The sequence below is a fragment of the Zootermopsis nevadensis genome, unplaced genomic scaffold (assembly GCF_977971745.1).
Source record: "Zootermopsis nevadensis isolate Lab colony 2312 unplaced genomic scaffold, Znev_1.0 Znev_ptg000015l, whole genome shotgun sequence".
NCBI classification, from domain to species: Eukaryota; Metazoa; Arthropoda; class Insecta; order Blattodea; family Termopsidae; genus Zootermopsis; species Zootermopsis nevadensis.
Genome location: NW_028259147.1, coordinates 3,910,705 through 3,933,241, shown reverse-complemented (window position 1 = coordinate 3,933,241; position 22,537 = coordinate 3,910,705). Strand labels below are relative to the sequence as shown.

General features: G+C 39.4%; 1 long non-coding RNA gene across 1 annotated transcript in view; it reads left to right on the top strand.

Moving 5' to 3' along the window:
* The window catches only part of LOC110840298 (uncharacterized), a 346,592-nt gene that overhangs the window by 890 nt on the left and 323,165 nt on the right, over positions 1-22,537 (top strand). The window lies entirely within an intron of this gene.

The following is a 22,537-nucleotide window of genomic DNA, read 5'->3' as shown; positions in this document are numbered from 1 at the left end:
CTTCAAAGAGCTGCTTTATTGTGAGAAATATGAGTGGTGAGAGTTAATGTTGTATACCCAGTTATTGGACATTGCAAACTGTTAAACACGCATGCCACGAATTACTATATAAATTGTATCAGGCTTTCGTTCTCCAGTTTTGTAATCGTTTGCACCGTGAAACAGCACTGGAAATACAGTAAATAATTGCAGACTATTAATGCTAAGTGTATCTTGTATTGTACATAGTTTCTAGTGTTTTAGTTAATAATGTAGAGTCTAGTATCATGTTTCTTTCAGCTATTTGTTTCTCCTTTTGTCTCACTTTCTTTATTTGCTAATGGAGAGCCAAGGCATGAGAGGTTTTTTTTTTAAACTGTCCAGATCTGTATGAAGTATTGGGTTGTATTCCCAGGTCCCGAAAAGAAACCTAGAGAAATCTGGGAGTGTGACTAGATTTATGTGGGACCCCTCCCTAGAACGTGGTAGCATCCCATGACTGTCAAAAGTTCGGGAAATATGTTACTCACCGCGTAGTTCGAGGGTGTTTGGGGTGTGTTTTTCTTCTTCTAAACTTAAATGCAGTAAAATCAACGTCAAATGAAGTGAATTTGATCACATCTGAGGTTCATTCCTCATGTTCGTATTCATTCATACTCCGATCCCAGTTGCCACTCGGTGAACTGTCTTTGGACCATTCGAGAATTGGGATTTTGGGTTTGAATCCCGTCCGCGAGACGTGTTTTCCGCCGTTTACGTGTTATGCTGTCTTCTGTAGGTAGAGGCTTTGGGGATGGCTGATCCCCAGTCTAAAGAGGATGAGTAGTTTTAGAAGTTTGATTGAATACGCTGTACATTTTAGACAAGTTATGCGAACAGTCATAAAATATCATTATTATGTGTTCCTCATGCTCGGAGTGTAAGCGATGGACAACTTTGGGGCCTCTGTGTCTGCCGCGATATCCTAAGTTCTGGAAGTGACGGCCACGCGTTATGCCAAATCTGGAGTGGTCCAATTTGACTTCCTTATGGAGTTGTAGGCATGGTAAATTAAGACGGCAAATACAAGAGTAAAATAAAAGTAATGCTGTCTCACTGTACGCCATGTGGGCGTGTGTGTGTGGGGGAGGTAGTATAGTTCCTGCTCACTCATAACCTCGACAATAGAATACAAGAAAAGGGACACCGAAAGCCCATCGTTGTTGAAGAAATTATTTTATCTATTTGGTTAATTATTTGTTTTTGAGATTTCAGTTATTTATACTGTGTACCAGAAATTATAATTGATAAAGGCTTGTATCATTACGTAATAACAGCTGAACATGCTGCTTTTTGAATTGCAGTATTTTTAGGGCTGTGTTTTGAACATCCTGCTTTTTGAATTGCAGTATTTTTAGGGCTGTGTTTTGAACATCCTGCTTTAGAACGGAACCCCCCCCCCCCCCCAATCCACTGACTTACGAAGAATTCATATCCCGAGTAAATTAATCCAGCTAATGTTCTACATCTTATTTGTTGGTAGTTATATTCAAGAATAAAAAATGGAAGAAAGATGGGGTTGGATTGAGAAGGGGTTTGAACCAAAACGGGAATAATTAAGGGGTGGGGGGGATAAAGTAGTCGGGACAAAGGCGACATCTGGATGTTTATAGAAAAAACCATTCCATTAGCAGAAGTCTTGCGACAATGATAAAAGACGACCCTAACAGAGGAAGTCTGTATGTAAATGAAATTTCGAGAATGAAACACAACAATATCGCAACTAAGAAGGGAAATGAGAAAGCAGACATTCAAAAGTTTGTGTTCAGTCCCGTCCTTATTGGATGAAACAATTTATATGATTTTTTTTAACCATTTCTATTTCAAAATCGATCCGACTGCACTGGTTATATTATGATATGCCTTAGTGTCTAACAGTAGAGCTACAGGATGTCCCAAAAATTATTATTTCGTGTTGTGTTTTCGTATTTTGAGACATCTTTTATGATTATGAAATAGATGAGGTAATACGCATAAAGTGACAATGTTAAGTGTTAATGATCGATGTTCACAATTTCGTATACTTTCTGCTACAACCGTCGGATCATTGTGAACCAGGTTTCCCAGCTTTTTGGACCGGCTGCCTTGCACGTGTTTATATTAACTCCACAGAAGTATAATAGCAAAGCGCATGAATGGTCTTCCCGATTTCTAGCTGTGAGTTTTGTATATTCAGAGATTTTTCTGTCGCATTCAGGCGCCTCATTAAGTAACTACTTCACGGACGAATGCCACTGGGATTTAATTTCAATGAAACATTCGTTTGAAAACATTTTAAATTCAGCTGTACCACCGACAATCTGCTACACAATTCCCAGACATCTCATTAAGCGAAATCGTTATGACTGCCAAACTTTTCATATATTTTTTTTTCTCTAAAGCGGCATTACTACACTTTTGCATCAGCTGGATTCAATTCTGTGACGACACATTGCTAATTGACGAAATTACTCACCATCTGACTTACTAACAAAGTAACCGATTGATCAGTAGACTAAATGACTTGTCGAGAAGCTGCCTGACAACCTGACGAATTGAATTATTAATTTAATAATTGTCTGTCGTACTGAGTAGCTAATAGTTGTCTCGTTTATTGACTTACTGCATAGTTCAGATTTATGTATAAGAAGCGGCCTTAATCAGAAACCACCATAGTTATCCGCTACGTAGTTAATTGTGCGCGTCGTTAATGTTAAAAAATCGTGCACATTAAAGTATAAAATTAAAAAAAAGAAAAATAATTTGTAATTTAAGATTAATATCATTCCAGTAACCATGTCTTATAATATTACCAATTTTAAGCATGCTACGAGGTGCGACCGGAAAGTTTCAAGACTGTGTCAATAGAGGGCGAACCGGATGTAGTACGAGCTTCTGCCGCTAGGGGATGCGGCCTACATTCATAGTGAATCAGTGTGCCAGCCGGCATCATCGAATTAGCATTTGTTTCTTAGTTACGGGCGTTTTGGTAGTGCATTACACCGACCCTCCTGCGATTTCGGAATGGCGTGTGCATCAAATTTTGCCAAAGACTCGCCAAAACGGCTACGGAAACCTATGAAATGCTAAAGCAAGCATTTGGGGAGTCCGCAATGGGTCGTGCACAAACTTTTGTGTGGCATTCACGTTTTAAAAATGGCCGAACCTCTGTCGATGATGACGAGCGTTCTGGACGACCATCTTCGAGCACAACGCCCGAAAATGTTACGAAGATTCGGCAGGCCATTCACGAAGATCGACGTCGTACCATCAACGACTTGTGCGACATTGTTGGGATAGGCTATGGGACCTGTCAGCTGATTCTAAACGAAGAACTCCACATGAGTCGCATCCTGTCTGAGGACCAGAAGCAGAATCGACTTCTCGTTTGTCAGGAGCTCAAAGATCTTGCAAGAACCGACCCCAACTTCCTTTCTAAGCTCCGTGTGACTTCTTCCTCTTCCCAAAGATGAAAATTCAGCTAAAGGGAAGGATATTTGAGACGATAGAAGAGATTCAGGCAGAATCGCAGATGGTGCTTGACAGGCTGACAAAGAAAGATTTCCAGGGATGCTTCCAGGCTTGGCAGCGGCGCTGGGATCGTTGTGTTCACTCCCAGGGGAACTACTTCGAGGGTGATGGATGAATTTAATACCTGAGATAAGTGTACGGGTTTTTATAGGCGCAGTCTAGAAACTTTCCGATCGCACCTCGTATATTTGTGTAATCGTTATGTATGCAGCAATAATGATTTCGCGGAGACGTAAGTCGGCAGATAACCCGAGAAAATTGTATTGAATGCTTGGAAGTTTTATATTGCTTCGTAAAGAGTGCTTCTGAATGGCTGCTGTCTACATGAGAGAAGTTGAAAGATTTTCGTGCTGAATATGAGCATAATGTTTTAAGTTATCATCTTGATCTATTTTTGCGTACATATACAGAACCTTACACTTCCCTGGGTTTACGTTGTAAGCTGTGAACATGATCATAAATGTAATTAGAATCGTATATAAGTAATAAGAATGTTGTTTGGTTTATGGGTGTCAATTTAAATGGAACTAACAAAAAATAGATTACATATGACAATTAATTTTTTAACGACACCTTCACGTAGATCGGTGGAAGGGCAAATGGAAAGTTAACATTATGGAGTTTACTTATAGATTTATTATTTATTTAGTGTTGTGTCTGACGACAGGTCCATATGAACAGGATCCTTCCATCCTTTTCTCGGACTGGGACCTGTTCATATACGTTCTTGGCAGATGATCCAGAAGTGGTTTGCCATTGCCTTCTTCTGTGTGTGAATGGGATGCCACGGAGAAACCGGGGAAGCCCCCGGAGGAAAACTTCGTGATGCCTAGACCACGGCCTTGCCCAACACAAGTTATAAATTCGGGCACCGCCGGCAATCGAACCCGAGACCCCGGGATTACAAGGCCAGCGTTAGATAGGGTTATATTTTTATGTTTAAATTTTACTTTACGAGAGATTTTGACGAAGGGCTGGTAGAAGGGAATTGAGATTAATCACCGTAGTTATTACTGACATCTAGTCTAACTGATCATATAGTATCAGGCCGTAGTTTGTTTGCGCTCGTGATAAATTAATATAGATCAGTGTGCTGTAATGACATGCAGCCCGAAGTGGCCCCATTCGTCTTCGCTGATGCAACAGGTTTTTGTCTTGTTAATTCTGGTGAGTTCCTCCTCCCTCCTCCTCCATAGATGCTCCAAACGATTCATTCTATGTCTGGAATTATCGAGAGTGTTCAGTGGCGGATTTATATACGGTCTTTGCATGAAATGTACGGGACATGATTTTTTCCTTCCTTAATCTGCTCGCGTGTTTAATTTCATGAAATATTCAGGATGTATTGATAAAATTCGACGCTGTGGTTTATACCCTGAAAGTTGTTGGGCGAGTTTTATTTTTATCCGTAGATATCGGTGCGATATGACGTCTAGGAGTACTTTATGTAAAGATGAAATCGAGTTTCATGCATTTCATAAAAGTGATTCGAAGTAAACAATTGATACGCAATATAAACTAGACAGATTATTAACATTTACTTTGGCTGTTACTCCGATATGATGTAAGAAAGTACAGGGGAGAATTTAACGACGCTGTCCGCGTCTGAGGTTTGACGGCTTGTCTCCTGTCCCGTACTCACGTCGAATGCTAACTACGGCCCACAGTTTGAGAACCCTCGTGAGTGCATTGTTGCGTTCAGACCGGGTCTGCTGACAGAGTATCTTAATGGGAATTCTCGGCATGATACTGTAGTTGTGAGAGGTTTCCGCGGCACGGCGCTGATGGCGTATCGTCAAGGGGGTCGCACTTAATGTTCGTAGACTGGGTCGCCAGTCCCTCTTCCTGGCGAACTGTATTGTCAGTACCTGGTGTCCCGACGGGACGCGAGCGTCTAGCGTCATTTCTCGGAGGGAGTGGAGGGGTATACTAACGTTTTTATACGTTTTTTTTACGAAGTGTATAAAATGAACACTTAGTTGGGAGCTGATATCTGAAAGGCTGTCGGTAATCTTATGTTTCATCTCGGAAACTGCTGGCCGGATTTTTGTGAAAGTTGATATTTGGGTGTGTGCGCTAAAAGCTGCCAAGCGAATTTAATTTTGGCTCGTGCTAGTCAAATATAAACCCTACATTACACGGGTCTCAAAAAGGAACTGGTAATTTTCTCTGAAACGGCCTATTGTGAAAACACTTACAAAAAAACAACAATTTTCATTTAAACCTTTTTCAACTTGAAAAACAGGTCTGTTTAACGAAATCAAGGTAAATTGTTTTTAAATGTTGGCAGTTTCTGTATCGCAACAAAGGTGAACGTTGGCGATCTTTTGTTTTCATTTGTTATTCATCCAAGTATATAGACGCTTTAAAAACGTAAGAATGAAAATTAATACCCTTCATTGTACATACAGTATTTATAGAACGTTTAATCTCTTAAGGCCAAAGTTAGTATAAATAATGTTAACAAATTCAGTCCCTGCCTCAGATAAAATACGATGTTTGTATCAGTAAGGTTACATATTAATTACACGAATAGGAAATTAATTTTTCTTGTCTCATTACACGATTTGTATTAGCAATATTTATGAGGTATATAAAGTTTGCAAATAATGAGCTTATAAAGCATTTACACTCTCTTTTTGAGTAGGCTATAGGCTCACAAGCGTTTTACAAGTGCATCATTTGAAATACTACATCCGTTATTGGTCTAGATCAGTGGTATTCAACCTGGGGTACGCATACCCCCGGGGGTACACGAAGACATCTTAGGGGGTACGTGAAATTTAAAAAATATATATATTATTTCATGATAAACACTGAATAATCAGTTATGTAATTTATTTAATTTATTTTAGATGTAGATTATATACTATGTATAACTTGAATTATACACCAACAACTTTGGGGGTACAAAGTTGAAGAGAAATTACATCTGGGGGTACGCGAACAAAAAAGGTTGAATACCACTGGTCTAGATGTTCTTTTATTGCGGACAAAATGTCTGTTTGCGATAGCTGAAGCTAATAGTGGAGACATCCACACAGCGTTGAGGTATCAGCTATATGTTTATCAGGCTGTTAAACAACACACGCACACACAATGTGAGATTTGAGGTTCTCACGGCTGTGAAGATGACGGTGTTGATTTACTGCGTTGTGAAGTTTTGTGGCCTTTTTAGGTAGATATCGACGTTTTGGACGAACATACTGTCTCCACCATTTAAACACTGAAGATAGAAACAAAATTTTTCTCCGAAACGTTAGTATTAACCTACGAGTTCATCATGGTTTTACAACCTAAGAGACTAACATCAACATCACAAACAAAATTGAAAATATAATTTTCCTTGTGTTTATTTGAATATTGCGCCGAATAGTCTGGTAGAATTGACCAGCGTTTCAGAGGTATTATCTGCTTCTATGTAATGTTATGTAATACGTTTCGTTTAAATGCATTTCAATTTTAATTAAACTTTTATTCCGAATTCTTGTGGGATGTTTTACAGTTATTGTGTTCTGAGTTTTAGACTTCTTTTAAAAAATAATCTGTGAACATCTGACGTACTGTTCGATTTTACGTTTCCTTTTACACATTATTTCACCAAAGCAGAAGACCTGGTTTGTTTCTTGATTGATTGGCTCGAAATCCATACTGATTTCGTTAAAATATGTTCTGCATCTTATTTCTAAAGACCTCCAGTATCTATTGTTACCTCATATGCAAAATCGAAATTACGCGTACAGTCAAAAGACTAATAAATACAAATATTTATCTGATTCTTTTTTAAATCGGTTACTGGAAATTTGAACTGTCGCAGATTTTCATTTTGCTGATGTTCGTCCTGTCCCCCGTTTCTTATACAACATGTAGCACAGACGTGTCGGAGAAGTTGCCACCCAGGCAAGGTGACTCTGTTGTTGGAGGTGGCTTATACTAAGTTACGTATCAGTGTTCAGCAGCCAACGTAAAACTATTTTTATCCTCGAAACCAGCCAAGTGATGGGTCAGAGATGAAACTTCTGGCTTAGGACCGAGGGCTGAATGATGTGTTATGGTCGTTGCATATGTCATGGGACTGAGGTAGATGAATGAGTATGGAAAAACGATGTCATGATAATGTGTAGGAGAAATACGAAGAATTCGTCGAAGTACCTGCTCCAGTGCCACTTCCGTCTGCCATGAATCTCGGTTGAAGTCACCCGAAATTTAACCCCGGGTTTCCATGGCGAGAAGCCAGTGTCTAGCCGTCACAACTATGGCATTATGTTATCTCTATTAAACCACTAACCTCTGTAGACTAAAGTGTTAAATTATTAATTTATAGTTTTTGCCAGATTTTATGTACAGTTTGAAGCTTTTGATGGAAGTGGTCGTCGTGAGTTCTTCCCAGAACTTATCATTAGATTTCACTAATTTTGCTTTAAATCCTTATCGCTCTGTTCATTCAATGTGAGATCTTATCGAAAGACAAAGAGAATTTTAAATTATCTAAAACAACAGGCTGAATTATAGTTTTGCATATTGTATTTTAAATTTAATTTTTTTTTCTCTCTTTTCGAAGAAGACGAGAGGGTAAGAATAAAGACAGTGATGCGTAATTATGGAAGTGCTGTGTCGTCAGAACATTGTACGCAGAACAGCAGTTGCGTTCCTTTGGGCCCACATCATGCTTCTTTCTACGAGGACCTCAACTGAAGGATTCTGCTTTACTGCGGATTTTGTGGAGGGTCTAATCGAGTGTGACAAGTGCTGCCATCTGCAAGACGAGCTGAGGAAACCCAGAGGTCATTAGTGGAGGTCAAAACGGAAACATGAGAGGAAGGGCATGGCCCAAAAGGAGATGGAGGATGAAAAGAGACGATCAGCCATCTGAATAGATGTGGCGAAAAAGAAGACGGATGGGACAAAAATAGCGCTCACATGAGCTGCAGCGTCGCTTGCTTCAAGGGATGGAATTAATGAACTGCAGTCTCATACTGGCAAGAATTCGCTGTGACGTGTCAGTCCATCCGCATGTGTGCACAGCTCTGGATTAATAGATTCTAACTAAATTTGGCAGAGAAACTGAGTGTATGTTAATATCTGATCATCATTATGGGCCTGCAGAACCCTTTTTGTGTTGTAACAAATCAAATTTACGCACTTTGGATTTTTTTTCTTCTGTAACTTAGATGACCTAAATTGAAGCAGGGAACAGCCAGGATACAGAAGAATTCCGCCTCTTCCGAAATCTGAAAATGACGTCTCGAAGAAAGGAGAGCTGGCGGAGTGAGACTCTCTGAACAAACCCCAGTTTACCAAACCTGTCAGCTGGGACGTGAAATTTAGTTTATTTGTGTGATCGTGTTTTGTATTTGTCTGTGTCAGTGAGGAAATGACGGGGCAGTGATGGCGATAATTAGCGTGAAAGGGGGTAACACACAACACTGCGCGCTCTTCACACTTCACACTTCACCATGAGGTCACGTACATTGGTCGAACTGACACTCAATGCATAGAATTGACGCTTAACGAAGTCAAAATCAGTCTGATTCGAGCAACATTTATTGAGTCTAGACTAAATTTTCCGAGAGAATTTTATCTTGGTCCACGTCTGTTTAACACATTGTTCTCCAAGAAATTGTCACTGATTTTGTGAAAATATTATATATTTATTAATAAATTTTGAAGATATTAATAAAAACGTGTGTGCATCATGCTATTTACCCTACCACATCTGGGTACTTCTTCATATAGTCACCTCAATTATTATTATTATTATTTACTGTTCTGTCTGACGACAGGTCCATATGAACAGGATCCTTCCATCCTTTTCTCGGACTGGGACCTGTTCATATACGTTCTTGGCAGATGATCCAGAAGTGGTTTGCCATTGCCTTCTTCTGTGTGTTAATGGGATGCCACGGAGAAACCGGGGAAGCCCCCGGAGGAAAACTGCGTGTTGCCTAGACCACGGTCTTGCCCAACACAAGTTATAAATTCGGGCACCCAAATTTCTTTCTTGTGTAGTCAGTAGGGCATCGTTAAGCAGCCACCTGCCATAATTCAACTCTGACACGTAGAAACGTCAGTGAAATGAACGCTGAATCGAATGCTGTCTCCTTAAAGCACAGTACCACATCACCTCTCTCAGCAATACGAGACATTGCTTGCCTGTTAATGCTTGTAACGTAGATGCGGAAGTTTTCTTGGAGGTAGGGACCGAATATTGTAATACAGTATAGTCGAATTAGTCGTTAGAATTCTGGCTGGATATAGAGCGCTGAAGTTACGTGTTTTGTCTTGTCGTGACCTGTACGCATTACAAACAACCATAAAGCTGAGTGCGTATTGCTCCCATGCGGAGCTGGATGCATGGAGCAGTATTACAGACCCCGTTTTTAATCTATTTTTTATCAACTGTAGACGGCTACAACGCGATGTTTACAAAGAAACTAACTTGGAAGGAAACGGCTTGAAACGATCATAATCATGACGTAGGCAGAAAATGCAACGAATTTCACGTGAGTATTCGAAATTAATTTTATGGGTTTAGTTAAGAGTCTACAAAATAATTTTATTTTATAAATCAGATACAGTTTGGCACAACAGACAAATATTTTTGATTTGACACTTCCATTCGAGAGACGAAGAACACGCTGCTCACACGGACTCGAACGCACGCAAAATCTACAAGTTTTTTTTTCTCATCTTGTCTCTTGTATCCACCGAATGTCTCCACACCGACTCCACAGCAAAGTGTCTCTCATTATTGTCCTTTAGTCCACTTTTAACGCGAAGGCTGTGAGTTTTATGACTCTCCATATATGATATCTGGAAAGATAAGTAAAGAGCAATTTTATATTGGGAAGCTACGATAGGGTTGAGTGAGGACCAGCCAGATCTCTCGAGAACGGAGTAATAGAACCGTAGGCGTAACAGCGTCGCTAGAAATACTTGGGGAAATGTTATTTGCTATTATAGAGACACTCTGTTGAAACAGTGTCATACAAGAGAATTGTAACTTGCTTCTGCAAGTGGCTTTAGAAAAATACGTCATTTGACATGGTCGATGTTTGATGGATAGAACCAGAGGAGTTGCTGGTTAAACTAAAAAAAGTGGCTGACTGTCTCCACAGTCGTTTGGATGGTTTTCATAATAATCAGCAATTGCTATGTAATTTCTTCGTGAAGAAACTAAGATCCTTGGCTCAAAAGTGTAAATCGTTTATCTTCTCAGCACATATTTAAAATGTGTCTATTTGTTTATATTATTAGATGTCTTTTCCTATTCAGATTGTTTTTTTGTATAAATGAATTTGTTTGCATTCCTCTTTCTCCACATACTTTAATCACGTTCTTTTGGTAGAATCCATTTAGGATTATTTAGCTACTAATTGCCCTCTGCCGTCGTGTAAAATTGCTCTTGAATTGTAGTGTTTTACACACAATTGTTTAATTGTTTTCAAACATGTCTCGTTTTATGTCCTTGTTTTTAATTTTATTTATTGTGTGAGTAGCGTACTTTAAATATGGAAATTTTAATAATTGGAATTCATGTATTTCTATGTGTACACCGAGTTAGCACGCTTCTTTTATGCCCGTGTTTGATACTTTCCGTCCCTGACAAATATTTGTCATTATTTCTCTGTTTAAACGTAGCGAAAAGCGCTTATACCTTATCTGGATGAGATCAACTACAGTCTATATCAAAAAGTCAAACACCATTGAACGCGACTGTAACGTTGGTTCATTTATTAATAGGTTTATTTGATTTTTGAAGTCCACATGCCCAGTTTTTGGGTTGTAACTTTGTTATTACCGCCACGGTGGTCTAGCGGTTAGAACGCTGGCCTTGTAATCCTGGGGTCTCGGGTTCGATTCCCGGCGGTGTCCGAATTTATAACTTGTGTTGGGCAAGGCCGTGGTCTAGGCAACACGGAGTTTTCCTCCGGAGGCTTCCCCGGTTTCTCCGTGGCATCCCATTCACACACAGAAGAAGGCAATGGCAAACCACTTCTGGATCATCTGCCAAGAACGTATATGAACAGGTCCCAGTCCGAGAAAAGGATGGAAGGATCCTGTTCATATGGACCTGTCGTCAGACAGAACACTACAAATAAAAAAAAACTTTGTTATTGCGTAGGTTTATGTTTTAATCTACATACTCGGTTCTCTGTTATCAACCTGTCACCTCATACGAGTATATCTTATCGTAGTACTGACGTCTTCACTCTAATGCTATTCTGATCAGAAGGCCAAGTGGGAATTGCCTGGGAACCTGGCAGCTTTGAGACACTTTCTTCCCCCCATACTCCAGAAGGAAAACGTCACTCACTTCTCCCTAACATTCCCCCTTTGTTTGTACTTTTTTTAATCTGTTCCAATTTTCCGTCTCTCTCTCTCTCGCTCTCTCTCTCCCGCTCCTCGGTACAAGGGGTTAAACATCGTCTGTTTAGCAAGGTTAAGTTGCGTATACGCACGTAGTCCATTTTATCTTACAGCGACATTTTTATAGCTTGCTCTGCGTCAAGAAAGTCGTTCCCGGCTCCTCGGCCGTTATCTTCTATTTTTTATGTTCCCTTTATGATCGGGAAGAGTCAGGTGACAGCCGATGATTAATTGACCGAGTTACTCGTCGGTAATGAAGCGACGATAAAACAAGTCATAATCCCTCGGCGGAAACAATGCGGCACTAGTCAACATTGTTAGCGAATTTCAATCGACTACGCATCGCTTTTATGGAGACCAACGACTTCAAGGCGTATAGATGGCGTGGAGGTTCTTGTAGTCTCTCCTCTCTGCCTGTCTTCTTTTAGGCCTGGAAGATGGTGTTGAATGAGTTGTCGCGGAGACTTCAGGTTGACGGATGTTGCACCGTGTAGTCTGGTAGAAGTTTACCGACGTTTCAGAGGTCCTTGCTGTCTCCATCACAAGAGCGATGCTGTTGGTCGTAATGGTTACATTGATAACCACGACTGTTGTGTGATATGAAAATATAAATAATGGTAACTGAACGACTTATTTCGTAGCTCGCGTCTTTTTTCTTGTTATTTTCGAGATTTTTGCTTGGGGTTTGTGAAGGTCGCTGAATTCTGTGATAAACTTCGCAAAATTGTTAAGCCGTAAATGTTTATGTGCTTGATATTGCTTAGTCCGTAGTAAGCAATGTTTAGTATGTGATGAAAAACATATACAAAAATGACTTGGTCTGGATTCGGGTCACAGTGGTCCTAAGTTCTGCTAACACAAGCGACACATCACGTACACTCCACCAGTTAACAATCTTTGGATATTTAACAACGCTGTTTCGACTTTGAAGATTACATAGCACACAATAACATGACTATTAAAAGGGTAAAAAGGGATTAATTTTGAAGAAGACGATAGTGGGCTATTTGTAGATACTTTTCCGGAATTTGTCTTGAGGTACTGAAGGAAATCACTAAATCACAATAGCCTATTTGGAAATTTTTTGATGGCTCTAATGAAACTTTGGCTTCTACAGCAACATGGAATCTATTGATAAGATTATGGCGACCTGACAGAGGATGACACACTGCATCATCATTTCTCACGCCTTGTTGCCTCCATGTTTTAATTAGCAAGTGATTAACACTGTGCCCGCTGGAGTTAATCTGCCTCGTTAATAACTCCGCGTCTTGACAGTTTCCCTGAAAATTGGAAGCAGCTGTGTCCCTAGTGCAAGGGACGCATGAGCTGTGTGTCCACTGAAGTAACCCACGGACGGACTGACTGGTTCATTAAGTAACTGTAAAGTGACTGGGTGACTTTATTACTGGCTTACTGGAAAAGTAACCTATGAAATGAGTGGCTGCATGCTTGGTTGGCTGCCGTACTGATTGATTGATTGATTGATTGATTTACCAAGTAGTTCACTGGTTAGCTGACTGTCTGAATTTCTGGGTGACTTATTAACCTATGTGCCCTCTTAAGTGGCTAGCTAACTTTTTGTACGAGTGGCTGACTTATTGACTGAGTAACTCGCTACCTGGTTTACTGATTGATTGTTTAGCCGACTTAACTGATTGTCTAACTAATTAATTAACATTCTGATTGGATAGTTTATTACTGAATTCATAAGTTTTTTACAGACTGGTTTACTGAAAGGCTGACATATTGACTGACGGCCTTAGGTAAGTAATTAACAGACTGACTGGCTTAATTATTAATTAAGGAAATGATTAAGATGGATGTCTTCTGGTTTGTTGCGCCGTGTAGTCTGGTAGTAGTTTACTGACGTTTCAGAGGTCCTTAATGCCTCCTTCAAGGACCTCTGAAACGTCGGTAAACTTCTACCATACTCCACAGCGCAAGAACCCAGAAGACAGAAATCTTCAGACTCACCGCCGTGAAAACTTGAAATCCTATATAAGCAAATGATGACTTATGGCTGACTGCAGTGACGATTTAACAAGCAATCAGAAGAACTGACTAAGTAGTGAATATACCGTGGAGAATTGAGGTGAATTGAATAGATAATTTATTTGTTGATGTAGGTTTTCTTGGTTATATAACTATGTAGGCTTATAGGCCTTCTGGGAGGTAAGGTAGAGCCAACGACTGACTTTTTTGGCGAAGTTTTGGTTGTCATAAAAATAGGAAATTTCGTTAACAGGAAAGAAAGGAGGACCCCTGTATTACCCAACTGTAGCTTTATTAAAATGTACTTTAAAAAGTGATGCAAGCAAATCTTCTGTAAAGCTGATGTATGAACATGAATAATAGCTGGATCAGATTTGTTTGATTCTGCATACACGTAAGTCCATGTCGTCTTTTATAAAACAATGTCGTGATGAAATAAAGCTGGTAGCATTGTACCTAATGAAAAGACATCTCTGTTTTATCAAAGCAAACGTAACCTTACAGCATCAAAGAAATCTCTTACTTCCGAAGTTATTATTTAAAAATAATAAAATAAATAATAACGACGTTTGGTCGTGTGGAAGTACAGAGCGAACTTCCTTTCGGAAGGCTAACGAATCAGAATATGTGACAAACAGTGTAGAGCCATGAGATAAGGGAAGATTAGCTCACGTACCCTCTTGATTGGGCGGGTATGAACTTACACACAGAACGAATGACAGTCGGAAGCAAATAAGTAAGGAAGAACAAGAAATAATGAAGCGACAAAAATACAAATACGACATAAAATAAAAAATAAATTAAATCGGAGCCTCTTTTCCACCAATTGGATAGCAGCCCGCACTCCCGCCCCGCCAATCAGATCCGTCACATCCCACTTGCCGCCTTCTGCCTTCTTTAAAAAAAGCCCAACCAAAATATTCACCCTGAAGATGGCAGCTGCACTGATATTCGAAACGTTGGATAGCTTTAATATTCGACGCTGCTTATCCTGGAAGAAAGGTAGATAGATGAGGCCGTCGGGTTGTATTTGTTTCAGTGACGCACGGTGCATGTGGACCATATAATTCCAAGCAGTTGCTGTAACTTCCAGTAATCGCTTCTTATCACCACGCGATAAGCTATTAAACGCTATTATCGCAGCGGATAACCGTGTGTGCTATCGCCGGGTATTTTCTCTGACGTCACTAAAACGTCAATCTAAAAGCTTGTCCTTCTCCAACTTTCTCGCTGAAAGCTGTTAACTATGTTCGAAAAATATTGACCCAGTGACTCCCAATACACTTAAAAAACAAACTTCTTACAAAGGTCTCGCGTGTATGTTATCGTCTCCCTGTAATGACGAAGCACTGAAACGCGTATACGCGACAGTAGGCTGTTAAAACACATAGAAGCCTATCGCTCTAGCGCACTGTTTCCCAAAAATTTTCCTTCATTACCCAAAACCGCTTATCAGAAAGTTCTTTTTAGGTAAAACACTAACTGAACAGTAAACATATATGACAAGTAAAAATTAAGATTTGAATATTCATTATATTATTTGAAATAAATTAAAAATTGCTGTCTTCTGGGTCGTTGTTCATCGCCCTGATGACGCAGGTAGTATGACCTCTGAAACGTTGGTAAACATCGACCAGACTACACAGCGCAACAACCCAGAAGACAGAAATCTTCATCGCCCTGATGACGGAGGCAGTATGACCTCTGAAACGTTGGTTAACATCGACCAGACTACACGGCGCAACAACCCAGAAGACAGAAAACTTCATACTCTGATGACGGAGGCAGTATGACCCCTGAAACGTTGGTTAACATCGACCAGACTACACAGCGCAACAACCCAGAAGACAGAAATCTTCATACTCTGATGACGGAGGCAGTATGACCCCTGAAACGTTGGTTAACATCGACCAGACTACACAGCACAACAACCCAGAAGACAGAAATCTTCAAATAAATACTTGTTAGACTGTTTTATAGAGTATCGGTGCACTATGACTGATCGCTTTCTTCAGAGTACTTCTTGTACACTTTTACGGTAAATTTTAAAGGGTATTCCGAGGTGTGTCGTTACCCAAAGAAAAACCACTTTTACCCCTTTTTGGGTAATTTACCCAGGTTTGGGAACCACTGCTCTAGCGGGACCGTAGTCCCGAAGGGGTTAGATACGTTTTTTAAACGGACTGTACGACGCGGCAGTTTCTGAAACGAGATCCCCGATTGCAAACATGGTTGCCGCCATCTCGTAGCGACCCCCACTGGTGAGCGTGCAGACATAGACAGACAGACAGACGGACGGACGGACATACGGGCACTAAATGGAGCAAGGGGCTAGGAAAACATTGACACTGTAGCTCCGGTGGGAGGTCTCTATGGCCTCCCGGAAATTGACCCGGAGTGTAAAGAGAATCACCCCGGAGTCCAAAGCGTCTTCGTTAACCGGCAGGCAACTGTATTCAGCTACCAGAAAGATTAAATTGATGGAACACCTTCAGTCCTCCTTATTTTACTGCTGTACTCCTTCTGCAAGAACGTACCGAAAATCACGGTGTACCGATTAGCTTCTACAGGTCTCGAGTTGGAATCACAGCCACAGATTTTGGGATATATCATTCGCTTTTAAGCCATTTTGATATTTTTTTAAAGTTTAACACAAAGGTATTTAACCCTATGAAGCTGGAACTTGTCTGAATAATATTTAATAACCAAGTCCGTACCTCAAAGAAAACGCAACATCTCACCATTACAAAGATCAATTACTTAATGTTGCTTGAGAAAATAATCGCTGTTTACACTGAAAATCATACGAAACCTAAAAATACAGAATAAAGGTTTACTGATTGTTGAAGAAAGTGGTATATATTGTTACCGCTAGAATTTTAAGGGTTAAAGAACTGGAAAAATAAAATATTTCGTGAGTGAGTGAGATTCTAATTTCTCACGGCGGCGAATATGAAGATGACTGTTCTGAGATGTTGCGGCGTGTAGTAGTCTATTAGAAATTAACCGACGTTTCAGAGGTACTTATTACCTCTATCATCAGGGTGATCACCCTGATGATAAGAGGAGGTGAGCACCTTTGCAGTCATCGTCAGTATTTTGTGATTTTTCATTTAATGACGTTTCTTATCTAGCAGCGAATTTTGACATAGTTGCCATGTTTTATCTACTGGATAGCGAGAGGAAATAAGTTTATGTGCCGTTTTGCCCGTTAATGACAGATTGTTTACCGGATTTTGTCAAGATATTTTAAACCCTTTTGAAGTTATAACGCAATAAAATGACAGTACTTGCGTGTGCTAAAAGAATAAGGAATGATATTATTCACAAAGAATTAAGACTTTGATAATCTTCCTATAGATATAGAATTTCTATGTGCGTCTTTGTAGTAGGGCCTAACTTCACATCACATTTAGCATGTTTAGTTTTAATGGACCATTAGCTTCTGTTGTCAAACGGGATTCTTATTTACAAAGACTTCCATGCTCCTGTAATGTTACATTATACGAAAACGTTCCTAGTAAAAAATATATAGTCATAATCTATAATATATAAGAGCATACGACTGCAGAATGACAGGATCTCACTTATTAAATTATCCAGTGTTGTTACGATGCCAGAACTTCTCGACTCTTATGTTAATTATGGAAAAATTAAAATAAGTAGAAAGATTGCATGTCATCTCTCTCGCTCACCCACTCACTCACTCTATGGTGCAGTAAATTATTTGAAAAAGTCGATTGTTTCCTTGGTTTGTCAAAGAATTTCCCTCTTTCTTTATGGAACCTGAAGGTTCATTACCATGTTCACAAATGTCCACCACCGGACTGTATCGTGAGCTAGTGGTATGATTATCAAACCATTTTTTATGAAAATCTGTAAAAAAAATTTTCAAATAACGGGAGCGGAATGACGACCAACGATATAATCTGGAGGAAAAATGTCTAACAAAATTTTGCACCAGTTTGAATGGTTTTATATGTTGTGGAACAATTTAAAAAAATTATTGTTTCTTATAGTAATTAAAAATAAAATATGTGTATTCGATATTAACAGATTTTAATGATCGCTTTGAGCTTTGAAACGATTTCTCCGCTGCGCTGGTCCCTGTCACTTCGTGAAGACAGCTGAAGGAAGAAAATCCATACAATGAAAAGTCCATGATTCATCTTAGTTTACTGAGTATATTTAATTTACTCAAAACTGATTTAATTAAAACTTCTTTGTACCTTACAGGAACGCGTTTTCGCTTTTGAATATTCAGCATCAAAATTTGTAGGCAGAACTTAAAATCGCACCACAGCCCGTACAGTTGTTCATCTGTTGTCGTTATGACACTAGAGCTTTGAGTCGTGATATTTTGTGCGTAGAAGAGAGAGTAAGGTAATAGACTTTGGAGGATGTGTTATCTAGCACACACCGCGTCACAAGCAAAGAGGAACCATTGTATAAAGATATTGATGTACTGAAATAAATAGACTAAGGAATAAATAATAACTCAAGTAACTAAGTATTAATAAATGAGGCATTGGATAGTTGAATAAATAATTAATAAATTAATAAATTAATATAGAAGTAGATGCTTGGATAAGCGATAAAATAATAGACTGACAAGTAAATAAATAAAAACTTGGTCCTAAATAAGCAATAATTAATTGTAGGAAGCGCTGAATAAATTAATGAGCTAAAATTTAACCATATGGTGAATGGGTGGATGCAAGAATGAATGTATAAATAAATAAGCAATGAATTTTTGTCTACAAAATAGATAAATAACAAACAGCTAAGTAAATACGACATTATACCTAAATAAGTAAGGAATTGAAGGAACACGATGTCAATCGCTAAATGCATAAATAAATAAGTTAAATGAAATAGTCATTGAATCAACAATAGGCAATATATATATATTTTTTAGTGTTCTGTCTGACGACAGGTCCATATGAACAGGATCCTTCCATCCTTTACTCGGACTGGGACCTGTTCATATACGTTCTTGGCAGATGATCCAGAAGTGGTTTGCCGTTGCCTTCTTCTGTGTGTGAATGGAGTAATTGTTGGGATGCCACGGAGAAACCGGGGAAGCCCCCGGAGGAAAACTGCGTGTTGCCTAGACCACGGCCTTGCCCAACACAAGTTATAAATTCGGGCACCGCCAGGAATCGAACCCGAGACCCCAGGATTACAAGGCCAGCGTTCTAACCGCTAGACCACCTCATCTTATTATTATTAGTGTTCTGTCTGACGACAGGTCCATATGAACAGGATCCTTCCATCCTTTTCTCGGACTGGGACCTGTTCATATACGTTCTTGGCAGATGATCCAGAAGTGGTTTGCCATTGCCTTCTTCTGTGAGTGAATGGAGTAATTGTTGGGATGCCACGGAGAAACCGGGGAAGCCCCCGGAGGAAAATTCCGTGTTGCCTAGACCACGGCCTTGCCCAACACAAGTTATAAATTCGGGCACCGCCGGGAATCGAACCCGAGACCCCAGGATTACAAGGCTAGTGTTCTGACAGCTAGACCACCGTGGCGGCAATATATATATATATATATATATATATATATATATATATATATATATACATTTATAAATACACACGGAAATAAATAATTGATGAGTAAACTACAGAATCCGTAGCCGAATTAATGATTAATTTAAGAAATGCAGGACCAAGAATGGTGCATAATAAATCTCGGCATGCCACGGTCTTTCATCTCCCGAGTTAAAATAACATATAACAGTGTCACTGTGACTCAAGAAGAAAAACTAATGGCCAATAGGAAGGCTTCTTCCATTAATCACGTGACCTCGTTCCTCACCAACCACGTGTTCCTATACATCAATGTGCCTGCAGCGTCACAAGCCACTTGGAGTAGACAGATGACAATTGCAGCAATGACAGCGAAGGATTGTTATTGGGAGACAATTGGCAGGGTTAGTTTGTCGATGGTTTCGCCTTCTTTGTTAGACATGATGGCTACATCCACGCCATCTGTCATACTTCCCTCCTAACAATGGACAGAACATTCTTCTGTCCCTCTTATTAATGGCGTGTTCTGACAATAATAAGGTTTACTTCTTTCATCGTGGATGGAGAATAGAATTGGAAGATTTTACCACCCGATCCAATAATTTCAACCACTAGCGTCGAAGTTATGCAGAAAGATGGACTCCTTTGGAAACACATACGAGGTGCGATCGGAAAGTTTCAATACTGCGCCTATAAAAACCCGTACACTTATCTCAGGTATTAAATTTATCCATCACCCTCGAAGTAGTTCCCCTGGGAGTGAATACAACGATCCCAGCGCCGCTGCCAAGCCTGGAAGCATCCCTGGAAATCTTTCTTTGTCAGCCTGTCAAGCACCATCTGCGATTCTGCCTGAATCTCTTCTATCGTCTCAAATCTCCTTCCCTTTAGCTGAATTTTCATCTTTGGGAAGAGGAAGAAGTCACACGGAGCTAAATCCGGCGAATAAGGAGGGTGCGGGATGACGGCCATGGTGTTTGAGGCCAAAAACTGCCGAACTTTGAGGGCGCCCGTAACTAAGAAAAATGCTAATTCGATGATGCCGGCTGGCACACTGATTCACTATGAATGTAGGCCGCACCCCCTAGCGGCAGACGCTCGTACTACATCCGGTTCGCCCTCTATTGACACAGTCTTGAAACTTTCCGATCGCACCTCGTAGACATTAAATTATACCGAAATCATACATACAGACTTTTGTTTTCCTGAGCTTGTCAGTTATTCTGCTGATAAGGATTTCCAGTCTTATGAAACTTGAAGACAGATCACCGCCTCCACATAAGTCTGCTTTTCTATCGCCTTCTTAGACTAACCTTTGAATTCATTGCCACTCACGAAAAAAAAAATCTGAGCAGTGTATTGCTATAGCAACGGGGTCGGCTTTTTACGACACGTGATATTAAGAGCCCCATAACCATCAAATGAATACTATATCGTGCCCCGCCATTAAACGTTCCATCATCATTGCCACGGTGATACGGTGAATGAGTGGCCTAACGTCAGGTGCAGTGTGAATGATGAAGAATTCGTACTGAAATTACTTTGCGAGCAAACTGATATTGAAATATGTTGTAAAAGGTTATTTTAAACTTTTGTATTTTTCGATATGTTGGACAGAACACAAAAAAGAGAGGAAAGCATGTCGTTTATATTGGGGATTCTTTCATTAATGCATTTTATTGACAGCGTTTGCGAAGGTGAACTCATATTTCGTGATAGGCTTGACCTCCCCTTTGAGTTTAGTTTGTCATATTAAAATCACGCCGTAACACTCTTTCATCCAACTCACACCTACCGACGTCCCATTTCTGGAAAAGATTTCCTAAACAATATCTTCGAAGATAGTAAAGTTGCGTCATGTTGTGATATAATAAACATATATTGTTCAAATCTTGTCCGTCCAATCACAATAAATTCTTATTAAATATTACAATAATTAACATTTAAAATATTTAAAATATGGTCTAATGTAAATCGAATATTTCGATAAAGAACATCATTTAATATTTTAAATATTTTAAATGTTAATTATTGTAATATTTAATAAGAATTTATTGTGATTGGACGGACAAGATTTGAACAAAATATCTTCGAATTTCAGTATTGAAATCAAGGTGTTGTATGCCCCACTTATCTCTTGCGCGAGTTAGATGTGTTGGACGTTTTATCTTCGCTAAAATGTATTAGGTTTAGAGTGTAATTTAGAGTCTATCCGAATGAATGTTCACATTTGCACATTCTTTGACTTTATCTTCTTACCAGAGATATATTTATTTGGCTTAAACCTCATGGAACCGAAAGAGTTGTAATATAACATGCGCCTTCCACAACTGTGTTCGATCTCTGGACCTCACAATTCTTCCGTTCGGTGGTATGTTTTATCACCGATAATAGAATCTATTTTCTTTTGCTCTCCTTGTATTATGACCGCTATCAATGTTACTGCTTCTTAATACGGCCGGGATATTAAAGGAAAACTGACTCAAGTCACATCTTAATTTACTTTCTGTTTCTTCAAAACACATTTTACAAAATCCCACCATTAGGAAATGTCGTTTGGCGATCGAATTCAGTTCAAATCTTCAAACTTAATTCCAGCTTAACAGTGTTATTATATCTTGAAGGTTTACAAACCGTGCGTTGCCTTGATGTTTTACAAGCAAAATTATTTATAAATTAGCTTGTTCTGTTCGTGCTACATGTCCCATCTTTTGTTTCTTTATTGTTTTCATAACTCTAAGATGAAGTTTTCACATTGCACAGTTTCTATATCAAAAGAAAAATTATACGGAGAATATTTATTTGTAGTGTTTTTAACTACACTTTTTAAGTAGCTGAGACTATACAGCGTCGAATGAGAGAATAATAGTGAACAATGAATTGGAATGGATGTGGAAGGAAGCGGTCATGGCCTAATTTAAGGTACTAACCAGGCATTTGCCTGGAGGTACTGAAGAAAACCACTAGAAACCTAGTGAGGATATAAATACAGATTAGGTAGAATTTCGAAGTAACAGACTTGGCCGCTCGCAAGACACAGATAGGAGAGACTGAGAATAATTACAAAAATCACAGTCAGGATAGCGAAAGTGCCGACTATAATTCGAAC